The sequence below is a fragment of the Coenobita brevimanus genome, chromosome 57, assembly GCF_032717465.1.
Source record: "Coenobita brevimanus isolate Jiangsu-jjx chromosome 57, ASM3271746v2, whole genome shotgun sequence".
Lineage (NCBI taxonomy): Eukaryota > Metazoa > Arthropoda > Malacostraca > Decapoda > Coenobitidae > Coenobita > Coenobita brevimanus.
In genome coordinates this window covers 3,899,559-3,913,600 of record NC_137010.1, presented here as the reverse complement: position 1 = coordinate 3,913,600, position 14,042 = coordinate 3,899,559, and the positions used below count along the sequence as shown (strand labels likewise).

General features: G+C 41.0%; 1 protein-coding gene across 1 annotated transcript in view; it reads left to right on the top strand.

The window, feature by feature from the left end:
* LOC145402060 (uncharacterized) overlaps window positions 1–14,042 on the top strand; it is a 100,047-nt gene that overhangs the window by 74,004 nt on the left and 12,001 nt on the right. The gene's annotated exons all lie outside the window — the stretch shown is intronic.

The window sequence follows — 14,042 nt, the reverse complement described above, 5'->3', positions numbered from 1 at the left end:
GAGGAAAAGATAGATAAAGAGGAGAAAAGGGGTGGAGAGGAGAGGAACAGATGAGGAAAGGAGTAGAGAAGAACAGAGAAGGAGAGACGAGAGATAAAGAGGTATGAGAAAGTTAGAGGGAGCGAGGAGTGATGGGGAGGGGGAAGGGGAAGGAAGGGGGTGCGAAGTGAAGTTATGGGGAGAGGAGTGGTGGGGAGGGGGAAGGGGAAAGGAGGGGGGTGCGAAGTGTATCTCTCCCCGAACGATATTTCTCACTCTGCTTCGGCGTGTCTCGTTAATTCCAGATTGCAAGTTATTAATGCTCATAGCGTAATATTTGACGTTAATGTGTGACGTTAGCAGATAAGGCCATAGGGTTAGTGTACTGGGCTGGGCTGTCTAGTATTTCAGATGTATTAGTATGCTGTCTGCGCTCTCTCTCTCTCTCTCTCTCTCTCTCTCTCTCTCTCTCTCTAAAATGTGTGTGTGTGTGTGTGTGTGTGTGTGTGTGTGTGTGTGTGTGTGTGTGTGTGTGTGTGTGTGTATACAACTAGTCAACACCGGAGCAGTCTTTTATCAGTTGTGTGTGTGTGTGTGTGTGTGTGTGTGTGTGTGTGTGTGTGTGTGTGTGTGTGTGTGTGTGTACAACTAGTCAACACTAGAGCAGTTTGTATCTGTGTGTGTGTGTGTGTGTGTGTGTGTGTGTGTGTGTGTGTGTGTGTGTGTGTGTGTGTGTGTGTGCAACTAGTCAACACTAGAGCAGTCTTTATCAGTTTGTGTGTGTGTGTGTGTGTGTGTGTGTGTGTGTGTGTACAACTAGTCAACACTAGAGCAGTTTGTATCTGTGTGTGTGTGTGTGTGTGTGTGTGTGTGTGTGTGTGTGTGTGCGTGTGTGTGTGTACAACTGGTCAACACCGGTGCAGTCCTTCTCACCCTCATTAACACGCACTGAACATCTCCAAATGAAGAAACTTAGATTCTGACTATTTTGTTTTGCTTCCTACAGAATGGACTTTTAATTTTTGTTAATCATTATGGTGTTCTTAACGTCCTCATATATAATAATAAAAATCATCATCATCGTCATCATCATCATCATCACTACTCGTCCACATCATTAGGTATTGTATCTGACCTTTACTTTCACGATTATTTTTGATCATATAATTATTACTTTCGAAAACTGAGTATAGTCAGTTGCAACGTTATGATGTAATATGAAGAGAGAGAGAGAGAGAGAGCTTCTAGGCTCCCTCTAAGTCTGTTTGCATTACTTTTTTCATTTTCTAGGCGATTGCATCCAGCCTAACAAAAACGTCTGATTTAAAAGAGGTCATTGGAAGTTGTGTCTTGTCCCTCAAGATCTGAAATATGTCCTAATATAAATTGGCAATTGATAGTATTAAAAAATTGCGTCATCGTACTGAATGGGTTAATAATGGAACTGTGACGGGTAGGGAAAAGTTCGTTACAGGAGGGTTATTTCCGTTGGCGATTTGAAAAAGAATGAAGAGGTCGGAAACTACTGACCTTCATTTCTCACATTTTAAATTTACCGGGATTTCTGACTTCTCGGACCTGAATAAAATCGTCTGACGTTAACAGGAATGGAAAACTTGTACTAGAATTGTCCAGACCTTGAAAGGGTTAGTGGTACCGGTATTAACACTGAGACGAAATAAAATCATATTACCTGGAAATGACGGAAGACGCGACCAAAAAAGGGTTAATATGAGAACAGTAATGGCGGGGAAGAGTTTATCATAGACGGTTGTTTCCGATGGCGATAGGAAGAAGGATGGGGAGGTCGCCTTCCTTCCCCCTCCTGTTTTAAAAATAAACCGCCTGCTAAACGGTTTTGGTTCTTCGACGTCATCATGTTTCCGAATCATATTTCCAAGAACGCTGTAGCAAGGGAAAGTTTCCGCTCGATAGGTTGATATATTATTGCGTAAAGAAAGTTGGAAGCTTTGAATATACCTTTACGAAGTTTGCGTATAATGTTTTTGTAATTTTAATGAGCAGTTATTTGTTTTAAAACGTGTACTAATCCTGTGTAATCCTGAGATACAGTTGAAAATTTAGATTTACCATCAATACTATTATTACCATTGTACGTGCATTATTTATATTGTGCGATGTACAGTTTTGAACATCTCTGAATTTGATAGCATAGGGTCGTTATAAGTTTCATTGTGATGGGAATGATTTGGAATGAAGTACAAGTCCATGTTTGAGGTAGTGTGTTACTCGTCACTGAAGGCGTGAATAGAAGAATCTTACTCAGTTTTTCTGATTTGAGTTTTGAGTTGACCGTTATTTATAGGCTTCTACACATGTGCCTGGAAATAGTGTCGTATGGTGAATTGAAATGATTCGTTTTTGAACTTGACGTATTCAAGGTTTGGGTATTTTATAACATATATATTCTCTTCACGTGCCTTCCCCAAAAGTAAAGAGTAAAGCAAGGCGTCGTGTTAGAAATAGCTTACGGAACGTGCCCTGGGTTTATTTTTAGTGAGGCAAATTCTCTCTCTCTCTCTCTCTCTCTCTCTCTCTCTCTCTCTCTCTCTCTCTCTCTCTCTCTCTCTCTCTCTCTCTCTCTCTCTCTCTCTCATGTACGCATGTGTTGAGTCATTGCTTCATTATCATCTTTATACCTCAGGCTTCATTTTGATTTGTATATTTAACTGTGTGTGTGTGTGTGTGTGTGTGTGTGTGTGTGTGTGTGTGTGTGTGTGTCAGTCAAAAAATCGTGTGGCATATGAAACCTTTCGTATTAGTGTCCTTGTGATGATAGACGGCGTTCCTAGTAATGCAGGCTCAACTTTGAGGGCTTTATTGTGATGGGGGTGTAGGTCACAAGTGTAGAGATGACACACACACACACACACACACACACACACACACACACACACACACACACACACACACACATGAAGTCTTGGTGTACAGTCACTGCACACAGGGACACTCGTCGACCTTGATACACACACTATGGCACACTAGGAAGAATAGTGAACAGAGACACACATGCAGGCTGGGTAGTACACATGAATATTAGTATACTTAGGGGATACTGACAGGTATACATGAAGATCGGTGTATTTACAAACATTGGTAGGAATTAGTACACATGTGCAGATACGGGTGTACATGTAGGTTGATGCACCTGTGGATATGAATACACACAAATTTACAGTAGTTCATGTACACAATTTCACAATAATTGGTGAAGGAGTACTGTTTACATGTCAGTATACTGTATACACAAAGGACCTGTGCACCTACTGTAGATAACATGTACTTTTGTAATACACGACTGCTTTTGAAGACTTGTAGACCTAATATTCCATACGTGAATCATCTTCATCATCATCATCATCATCATCATTCTAACCCTTTTTTCCAACTTTAGTAAATGTGGTGAGCAGAATCAAGAAGTAGACAAAAAGTTGCATAAATGTTCTTTAGAGTTGCAAAGTGGGCCATTCTTCCAGTATCACTCATTGCTCTCCGTGGGTTTTCAGTGACCGTTTGAAATTCATTGTGTAGTAATATATTGCTTAGATTTATCACACAGTTAACATTGATTCACATTCGGCCATCCCTTTGCTACTGGTTGACCCACCTTTTTATATTATTATTATTATTATTATTATTATTATTATTATTATGTAGGAGGGACTTGTAGGAACTAAGTGATTTAAAGCCATTATTGTTAGTCATCTACTACAGCAGCCGAGGCCAACCAGTCAGAAATCAGTCATAGGTCAGGGAAAATAGGATAGGGTTGTTGTTGTTGTTGTTGTTGTTGCCGTAGCTTATCTGCATCTTAAACTCGGTAGACTGCAGAAATAAGTTGTTCTTTTCCTGCAATCCACCATCTTCTGTTTGGGGGACAGGAAAGTAGCTGAGGGACGTTTATATAACCAGGCAGTTGAGCCGCCCTGCCATATTGGTACCATCACGTGAAGGCGTCCCTCTCCCCAGCACAGTGTAATTATTTATCCCCTTTACTGGTAGGATTTTTGTGGATTGGACTAAATCATCAAGTATTAGACTAAAACACATATCTAGGGGTACCAGTTGCAGAGGAAGGTTTGTTTCAGATATTTCTTTAACTTGGCCCTTGACTACCATCTTCCCGTCTTGAATGCTGAGGTATGACAGTAGATTAACACTACAATATGATGCTAGTCACGAAAAAGTATGGACATGATGTAGAGCCATAGTATTGTCTTTTTCTACCGCTAAGCCTCGTGAAATAAGCAGCAAAAGGACGAAAATCTGGGTCAAGTTCAGGTGAAAAGAGTATGATTTTTGAAGCTCTGGGTATATTATCTCCAGGTCAAACAGAAATACTTTTTTTTTCTTTTTTAGATAAGCAAAGACAGCCAAAATAAATGTACAGCCTCAGAAATATGAAGAGATTAATAGACGACGTGTGTGTGTGTGTGTGTGTGTGTGTGTGTGTGTGTGTGTGTGTGTGTGTGTTTGTGTGTGAGCGCCTGATAACCTTTAATTTGATTACGAGATATGCCAGGTGTTGCAGTATTAGTTTTCCTTTACCATCCTGTTCATTCAGATTATTTATCTTTACTGGACGGCAAGACTGTCTGCACTAGAATATGTGTTGCAGCAAGTAAAGACGTGACCACCATTGCGATTGTGTGTTTATTAGCTTACCTTTATTCTCTCCACGTGATTTTATTCGGCTTAGTAAAGAGCATCAGGAGTTAGGTAATTATAGGGGAGATAATTATAGCTATCAGTAATACCTTCATGGCGAGAGGGAGTTATAGAGGTGAGTGAACTCTAGGGTGGCAGGAATTAAAAATAAAAGTCATGACACTAAAAGACTTCAAGGAAAGAACGTGTGTTTGTGTGTGTGGGTGTGTGAGATGTACATAGGTTGCATTGCAATGAGTAGACCGGCATACTCCGGTTGTACCTGCATTTGAAACGCAGAGCAGAAATTCATATTCACAGTCTTAGATTCTCTCTCTCTCTCTCTCTCTCTCTCTCTCTCTCTCTCTCTCTCTCTCTCTCTCTGTCTATCAGTGTGATGCATGTGCTGCCTTGTAATGAGTAGACCGGCATACTCTGGTTATATCTATATTTATAACATAGAGCGGAAATTCATATACATACCTAAATCAGTCTCTCTCTCTCTCTCTCTCTCTCTCTCTCTCTCTCTCTCTCTCTCTCACACACACACACACACACACACACACACACACACACACACACACACACACACACACACACACACACACACACACACACACACACACACACACACACACACACACACACACAATAGCAAATTACCCTTTCTCAGAAACCTCCCATCAGTTCCTTCATCTCAAATTTCCCTCCTGACTCTTTTGTAGCTACTGTAGTAATACTAAAGGACCACAATTCTTTTAGACCCATCAGCATTGGGGTTCCTCAGGATTAAGTCTTTTCACCATCTTTCATCCTGCTATATCATTCATCTTCTGAGCAGTGCAGTGGTAGCCTTTGATTCATTTCCACCATCTAGAAATTTTGTGAGGACGTATTGAAATGTTGCCAAATTAACCGGTGATATTCAGGGTGGTTGAAGTCCTCTGCGTTAGTTTCACATCCCTGACATGTGAAAGTAAGATTGACCTCATGTGTTTATTTTATTTTGTCTGTCTAAACGCTGATGCCTCCACCCTGCACTCTTCCCTTCACCATTCCTATTGCGTCCATCAGTCATTGTAAGACACGGGACGAGGCTGTGACACCTGTAACTTCTTATCTGGTAGTTATTTCTGATTTTAAGAAATATATTGTAGGCTGCAGTACCTTAAATACTCCCTCCTCTTTTCATTCTTTCCACAGTATTCCACACTACTATCCCCTTGCCAGCCACAGCACAGTTCATCCTTCATCATCGGTCAGTGGTGTCGGTGGCTGGCTGTGTCGGTGCATGTCTTGGAGAGATCATGTGTCTATATTTTTTTTCCTGTTGCGAAATCGGTATCTGAGTGGTTGTGCATACAAAACTGAGGACTTTATTTAGCCCCGCACAGCTGCAGACGACAAGGATTCTTTTTTTTTTTTTTTTTTTTTTTTTTTTTTTTTTGTGAGGTGTACAGCTCTTATGGCCTTCATCACCTACAGCTTTATAACTCCGTAAATTAGATTATATAAAATCATGCTACCACCAGACGGATTTTGTTTCCTTTTTAAGTAAGGAAGGCTTTCATCATCAAAGGTGTTGATGAAGACTACCTCTCCATTTTGAATAGTCTCTCCGAGGCTGAAGAAATTATCTGAAGGCAACAGGTAGGATATACATCATCGTAATGAACGGAATAAAAGAGACGGAATCAAGGAAGTGTTCATCTCCCATCTTCTCAGCGACTCACATCATCCTCAGTCTTCACCGCAGGGTTGCAGCAATCCGTTTACTATCACCATTACATCAGACGCAGTTTATCTTAAATCTCACGCCTTGCCTACTTGTCTGTTTACCCACACAGTCCACCATTCTTCCGAACTACCTAATGTAATAGATAACTTGTATATTTTTCTGTGGCAACTGATCTAATCTCCAGTACTCCGTTTCATCTCGTTTTTTCCTCCTACGATCGCAGGGTCAGTGTGTTCAGGCATCTCAAACAGATTCTGAATATGGATGTTACGTTTGACTGTCTTGAGATTTATTTATTTATTTAGGAGTGCAGTGTTTTGGTTCTTTGTGTGTGTGTGTGTGTGTGTGTGTGTGTGTGTGTGTGTGTGTGTGTGTGTGTGTGTGTGACCTTTGCTTTCCACACGTGCATAACATCAACCCAAATCCATGTATGCATATCAGCACTGGTGTCAAGGCAGCGTGTTAGTAAAGTGACCCTCCACGGTATTACAGTCACAGTTAGCCATGTGGAAAGTTGGATGACAGGAATACAAAGATGTAGTGGTATGGAGTGTGAGAGTTTTTGTGTCTTTTATGTGTCTGCCTGTCCTCATATGTTTGCCTGTCTGTTTTTATCTTCTTTTCCCCTTTTTGGTTGTCCCCCTCTCAGTGTTTCTCAGTCTATGTAAAAACGGACTTTGCTCCCTACATTTGCATATTATTAACCCAACTACCAGTCTCTGTGTAAATTCAGAAGAGCACAGAGCGAATAACCAGAATGAACCGCTACAATCCTTGCTGGAGAAACGCACGTAAGTTCCGGTATAGAGTGATGGGAGTTATAAGGTGTAGCATAGTGGTAGTGATAGTGGTATTTGTTTTTCTTTGTCTGTAAACGATCTTTAATTCCCATTCCAGTTCACACACACACACACACACACACACACACACACACACACACACACACACACACACACACAGCTGACGAAGGCTGTTCCAGTGTTGACCAGTTGTACACACACACACACACACACACACACACACACACACACACACACACACACACACACACACACCAGTCTCATGCATATCCTCAGAAACAGGGAGTGATACAAGTTGGTGAAGCTATCCACATCAGGCATCCTAGGGGTATAAGGAAGTATAGAGTGGGGGTGATAAGGAATACTAAACCGTGTCGTAGTATCTGTGTGTGTGTGTGTGTGTGTGTGTGTGTGTGTGTGTGTGTGTGTGTACCCTGGTGTGGCCGTGAGGGGTGACATTGTGCGGAATAGCGCTACGGGAATTGTTGTGACTTGTGGCGCCACTTCCGACTTACCTGTTATCCATGACGCGAACAGGTTAGGTCTGGAGTTGGTGTTTGTTGTCGTGTTTTTTATATTTTTGCGTTGGTGTATCTTACGGAAGTACGGTTGACGTGATTTAATAGTAGTAGTAGTAGTAGTAGCAGCGGTGGAAGTAGTAGTAGTAGCAGTGGAAGTAGTGGTAGTTGTTGTAGTAATTATTTGACGGCTCTTCAGACTTCCTCCATTAAAGGAAGGCTTGGATATTCTGTTTTACTCGTACCTTGAGCTGTTTATCCTTGCATTGTTGTGTATTAAAGAACTGCGTGATGCTGGAAAGCTGAGTGATTATTATTATTATTATTATTATTATTATTCCCCAATAAATAGATTGCAAAGATATTGTAGTAAATGGGTTAATAACTTAAGAGGTACGGTACTAAGGAGAGAGAGAGAGAGAGAGAATATTTTGAACCCGGAAGTGAAATAGTGGGGAAAACTGAGACTCAGCTGAAGTAATGGTGCACTTTTGGAAGCAAGAAGTTGACATTAAGTGGTATTTGAAAAAGTGGTCCTTAACCTGTGACACTTAACTTAAGCTGTCCTTGGTTGCTATGGCCACGGATGGTTATATTAAGGTGATTATGTGTGATTTTGTCTAGGTGAGTGCTTTTTTTTTTTTTTTTTTTTTTTCCCTATGGTCGGCTAGTTTTGTCTTGAAAAAATCGCCAGCTTCATTCAGCTCAGTCGATGGCCAAGTGTGATCAGATTGAACGGTAGATTTGACTTGTAACGAAGGAGACTCATTCGTACCTCATAACCAAGGCTGGACGAATTTCATGCATCTAGGATTTGGTATTCAGAACTATAAAGAGTAGGCCATTTCCTTCAGATGACAACAAATCGACTCTGCCACCGGACGATTTTGTTTATGGAACGAGTGAAGGGTTAGCAGCTCTTGATAATCCCTTCAGTCTGATATGAGGTCTTTTTCATTACCACGTCACTTTCTGGCCAGACCTGGTAGTATTAGTTTGCGTAAGAACTTTCGTGGTGATGGAGTTTGGGATCTGGCATAGTTAACCCTCTCGCCGACGTGAACGCACTTTTTTTTTTTTCTTGTTTTCTTTTTAAGCCAACTGCAGACTTTTCTTCTGTAAATATCGTCTAGTACTAAAAATAATTAAAAAGTAATGGGATCTGTGGACGCACCTTGTTATTTTATTGAGGCTAAAGGCAGATAATCTTTTTCTAGTAATAATCGTGTGGTGGTAGCAAGAACAGATTTATAAAGCCATGGGATTCAGGGGGTTAAGGAGGCTCCGTAACACCTCTTCCTTACCGGTTTATTTCTGTCTGTGGGGTTCCAGTATTTTGTTAGTATGCAGTTAGTGGATATTAGAAAGGCATAACACATACAGGAGAATATCTGGGTGTAGTATGTAAAATGGTAGGATTAAAAATAAATTGATTAAGAAAATAGTATAGCAGAGAACAGATGTATGTAGTGTGCAGAATCAATCGGTAAGGAAGAGGTATTGAGGAAGCCCCCTGGTCCGACAAGAATATGACCTTTAAAGATGTGAGAGGGGAAATAGTGGTGAGTATAGTTATTATCGTGTGTGTGTGTGTGTGTGTGTGTGTGTGTGTGTGTGTGTGTGTTGGCCACTTCCACAACTTCAGTACTATATTGTAGTTAACAGGAAATTCGATGAGATTAAGTGAGGTGGGAATGAGTGTCCTTGGTTACTAGTCTGGCTACGCTTGGCCATCAGCTGAGTTGAGAGGGGTTAGGAAACTTATCAGGTTAGAGTACACGTGCTGTAGTGAAGCGAGATTGCAACACATTTGATTTTTCAGTGGTGTAGGAAGGTCTCGTTAACTTCTTCAGTTCGAGAACATATTTCCCCGCTTTATTCTTGTTCCTTAGATGATTTTGTTCAGCTTAGGAGAAACGTGGAACAGGAGGGGTTGGATTTAGCTTTCCGTAACTCGTCCAAATAGGAGAAGCCTTTCCTGAGTGGGATAAATTTGTCCGGAAGTAGGAAAGGGGGAAAAAAAAAAAAGCTTAAGATTCAGGATGTTAAATGCACTGTTAAGAATAAGAAAAATAAAAAACTTCCCCTCGCAGCAGCTAGGTACACCAACCATTTCCGGGATGGTGGAAGTCATGGTGATCGTTCTGAAATATATCGTACACAGCTGTGCAGATTTTTTTTTTTTTTTTTTTTTTTTACGCGTATTTCTGATACACACCTTGTTAAAGTAAAAGGACAAGGTTCCATGTCTGTGGACTGCACGGGCCATTAAGGCATACATACTTTTTGCCAAAACCCCAATCACACACTGGAACACTGTAGCAGTAGGGTTGGCGGTTTTCAGTTGCACTGCTGGGTGAAAAGGGGCAGGGGATACGCCCGTAGAATCGAACTTGGATTAGTTCACTTGTGAGCTGGATGTGCTAACCAGTGCATGCACCACCGACTCCCTTACAAATGAATGGGAATAAAGAACAGTATAAGTAGTAATGCTGCGGCCAGAACTCCAGTCATATGTTTGGCTCCGAACGGAAAAGAGGTAACCCCTTCCGGTACACTTGAATATTAACCACTTCGCTGCTATGTCGTAATTTTCTTCTTTTTTTTTCGCTGCCTCCCGACGATTGCATTTCATTGTGGTAGTGAAGGACTTCATGAAGGTCGTGTATAACCCCTACAGTTCGGAAAAACAAAAATGAAAATCCCACGTTACCAAGAAAACCAGCCAGCCGTAACGGTAGGAGATAACTTTCAAAGCTCCGGATGACTCGCTTCGCTGAGTAAAACAGTGTGGCTTTAGCAGGGATGCAGTAGTAGAGTTGTTCCTATCATGAGAGGGTTAAAGGGGTTAGTCTGTTCATCTTGGGGATGTGTCTTATTTTATACGTGCCATCTCCTGACGTTTTTATTCAGCTTAAGGATAGACTGAGCGGGAGAGTTTGGACAGACTTTCATAAATGTCTTCAATACGAGAGATTTACTGAATGAAATCGTCTGTTAGGGGCAAGGAGAGAGAGAGAGAGAGAGAGAGAGAATGACGTCAGGTGGTTGCAAGGGGTTAAGCTTGTAGGAAGATCGAATTACACGTTGATTAAGCGTTGACACAGTTAGGGGGAGCGTTAGAGAAGCCAAATGCAATGCACGTGTAGCCCTCTGACCCGCTAGAGATAGTGTGTTTTATCGGGAGGGTGGGAAGCGTGTGGGAAACGGCTGATAAGGTAAACGGGAAATGCTGGAAGAGATTGTACTGTATATGTTTATTAGGTAGGGAGATGTGATTGTTTCGTTTCTGTTATCATGATCATAATCGTCATTATCATCGTCGTCATCATCATCATCGTCACCTTCCCCATCTTTTTCATCGTTTTGGGTGGGAATAAGGCTTGAGATGGTAGTGTGATTACATTGGTATTAGTATTAGACATTATTATTATTATTATTATTATTATTAAACTTGAGATGGTAGTGTATTACATTGGTATTAGTATTAGACATTATTATTATTATTATTGTTGTTATTATTATTGATCATGAGGAGGAGGAGGAGGACGAGTATTCTGTTATTACCACTACTCCTGACCAGCAGAGTGTAGTAAAGGAGCTTAGACCTTGAGTAAGCGACTAAGACGAGGAGTGTATGAGTGGCATGTATGAGGCTAAATATACATGCCCTTAGCTAGGGTGATGTAACGGTGAGAGAGAGAGAGAGAGAGAGAGAGAGAGAGAGAGAGAGAGAGCGCATATGAAGGAATAAGAAGGACTGAAAGTAGGGAATGAAAATAGAAAGGGAAGAAATATATTGAAAGAGAAGCTTGTGGATGAACGAAGACGGGAAGAGAGTGGTAGGAAAGAACTTGTGAAAATAAAGGGGTGAAAAATCTCGCATGGGAATTAGGGCTGGGATGATGATGATGGTGGTGGTGGTGGTGGTGGTGGTGGTGGTGGTGGTGGTAGAAATTGAGGGTGGGAAATGGTGTGTAAGAAATACTAATTGTGGCTTGGGAAGAGTTAAGAAAATGGAAAGTGTGTGTGTGTGTGTGTGTGTGTGTGTGTGTGTGTGTGTGTGTGTGTGTGTGTGTGTGAGAGAGAGAGAGAGAGCACTGTGAAGCAAGTCAGGGAAAGGAAATAAGAGTGAATTAGGTATTTAGGTGAAAATTTCTAAGACCAAGACCGTGTTGGAGAAGGAACGGAAAACTTATGGAACCAAATATGGAACTAATAATTGGGAACATCAGAATAAGAAAAAAATAATACAGTGCGGAGGAAAATAAAGTATCCAAGAACGAAATTAAAATATCGCACGCAAAAGCAATAAGTAGATAAATAAATAAAGGAAGAAACAACTGGCAGGCAAGAAGGGAGGGAAGGTAGACAGATAAGCGACTGAGGCTGATGACGTCACTAGCGTAGTGCCAAATGTCGCCAGCAGAAACGTTTGCGCTGGTGGCCGAGTCTGCCCTTGAGTGAGGTCGTAGAAAGGCTACAGTTGATACCGTTGTCGTTGTCGTAACCAGAGATGACTGGATTTTTATGCTCGTCTGGGCAGGGGGAAAAGGGTGTATTTGCTTGTAATAAATGGTTCTCAAATTTGCTTTTTTTTTTTTTTTTTTTTTTTTTTTTTTTTTTTTTTTTTTTGCTTGATTAGCACTTTCATTGATTCTGGTGGTTAGTAGTTTGATTTAATTATTTATATTTTGAAATTGATAAAATGTTTGCTTTGATTGCTCTGCTGCGTATCTTGATTAGGCAACTTCAGCGAATGTTTACATAAGACGCATTTAATGCTTTTCTTACGTCATTGGCTGCTGAGTCGAAGGTTAGTTGTGTGTGAGATGTATACAAAGGTGTGCCTTTGACATTGCCGAGTGTATTACCAACAAAACAGTAGAGTGAATAGGGAGTTGCATCATCAAACGTTTCAGGGGATTGCCAATTCAGGGAAGATGGCACAGTTTCCACATTTACGTCGACTCTTCCCATAATACATCGGGCGGTAGCATTCGGTGGCCTAGTTATCCAGTAAATATTAAAATAGTATTACAGTATCTGCAGATGTATAATAATGAATCTTTCTAATCATAATGGAATTTGGTTAAGGAGCTTACATAGGGGTGACGTTAAGGGGTGAAGGAACACTGAGGGGTGAGGTACAAAATTCCGGGAAGTAGAGTGATGAAGCAAGGAGTGGAAAGTTCCCGACCGCGCGGAAATTCTTAGCTCTTATATTTAGTACCACGTGGACTCGTGTTTAGTGACGAGTATCGCAAGATTAAGAATTTCGGCTGAATTTGCATAATTGAAGGTTTTAGTCAATCGAATTAAATAGGTGTTCGTTCTCTGATTACGTTTATTTGCGATTGTGGTGACTAGATGTCAATTCGCAAGGATACGATGCTGAGAGAGAGAGAGAGAGAGAGAGAGAGTTGTAGGAAAAGTTTGATAGCAAGTAGTACGGTAGGAGGGACAAGGTAGAGAAGTAATGTATAGTATATGAGGGTGATGGACATTGTATTGTGAAAGGAGGGCATCTTTACTGAATAGGGACTGACAGGGAGGCCACAAAAGTAGGAAAACTATCATCCGAGTGTCCAGCGAAAGTGGAAGACACACTGCTCTATTCACTCATCATTCAAACCATCAAATTTATTCACAAAGAGCAGTGAGTGAAAGTGTGAATTGCATGACAGAAATGTTGATGTATAGTCGGTTTATTTTCCTCTGACATCTCTAACCCCACTTAGCTTAGTTGGTCAGGATGTCAAGTTGTGGAACAAAATTGACTAATAAACAAGGAGATTCACCCATACTTAACAGTGCTAATCGAATTTGACGCAATCACAACTATGGAAAAGCAAACTGGCTGTAGCTGGTTGAAGGCAGGAGGGATGCATCTGAGTTGGGAATGAGGATGGTGAACTTGGGCTGCTTGGTGAGGTAGGGAGAGTTTATTAACCCCAATGAGCGGGCGGTCGTTTGTGTCCTTTCAATCTTGCTATCCACGAACGTTAATATTTAATATATCCATTTCGAACAGGAAGGATTACAGCGAGCCTTCGTTATTTATTTATTTAATTTTATTTTTAGTGACAGTGATCTACTTCACTGCTCCATAATTAAGTTCTTTAATCTCAGTCAACCATGACGGGCTTTCCGAATAAAACCAACAGAAAATAGCTAGAATAAACTGCAGAACAATGTCGTCGTACTGAAGTGATAGAGTAGGATGGAGTGAGTGCTGTGGATGGATGAATGGATAGTTTGGATGAAGATCAGTGACAGTTGTTGTGTGTGTGTGTGTGTGTGTGTGTGTGTGTGTGTGTGTATGTATGAGAGAGA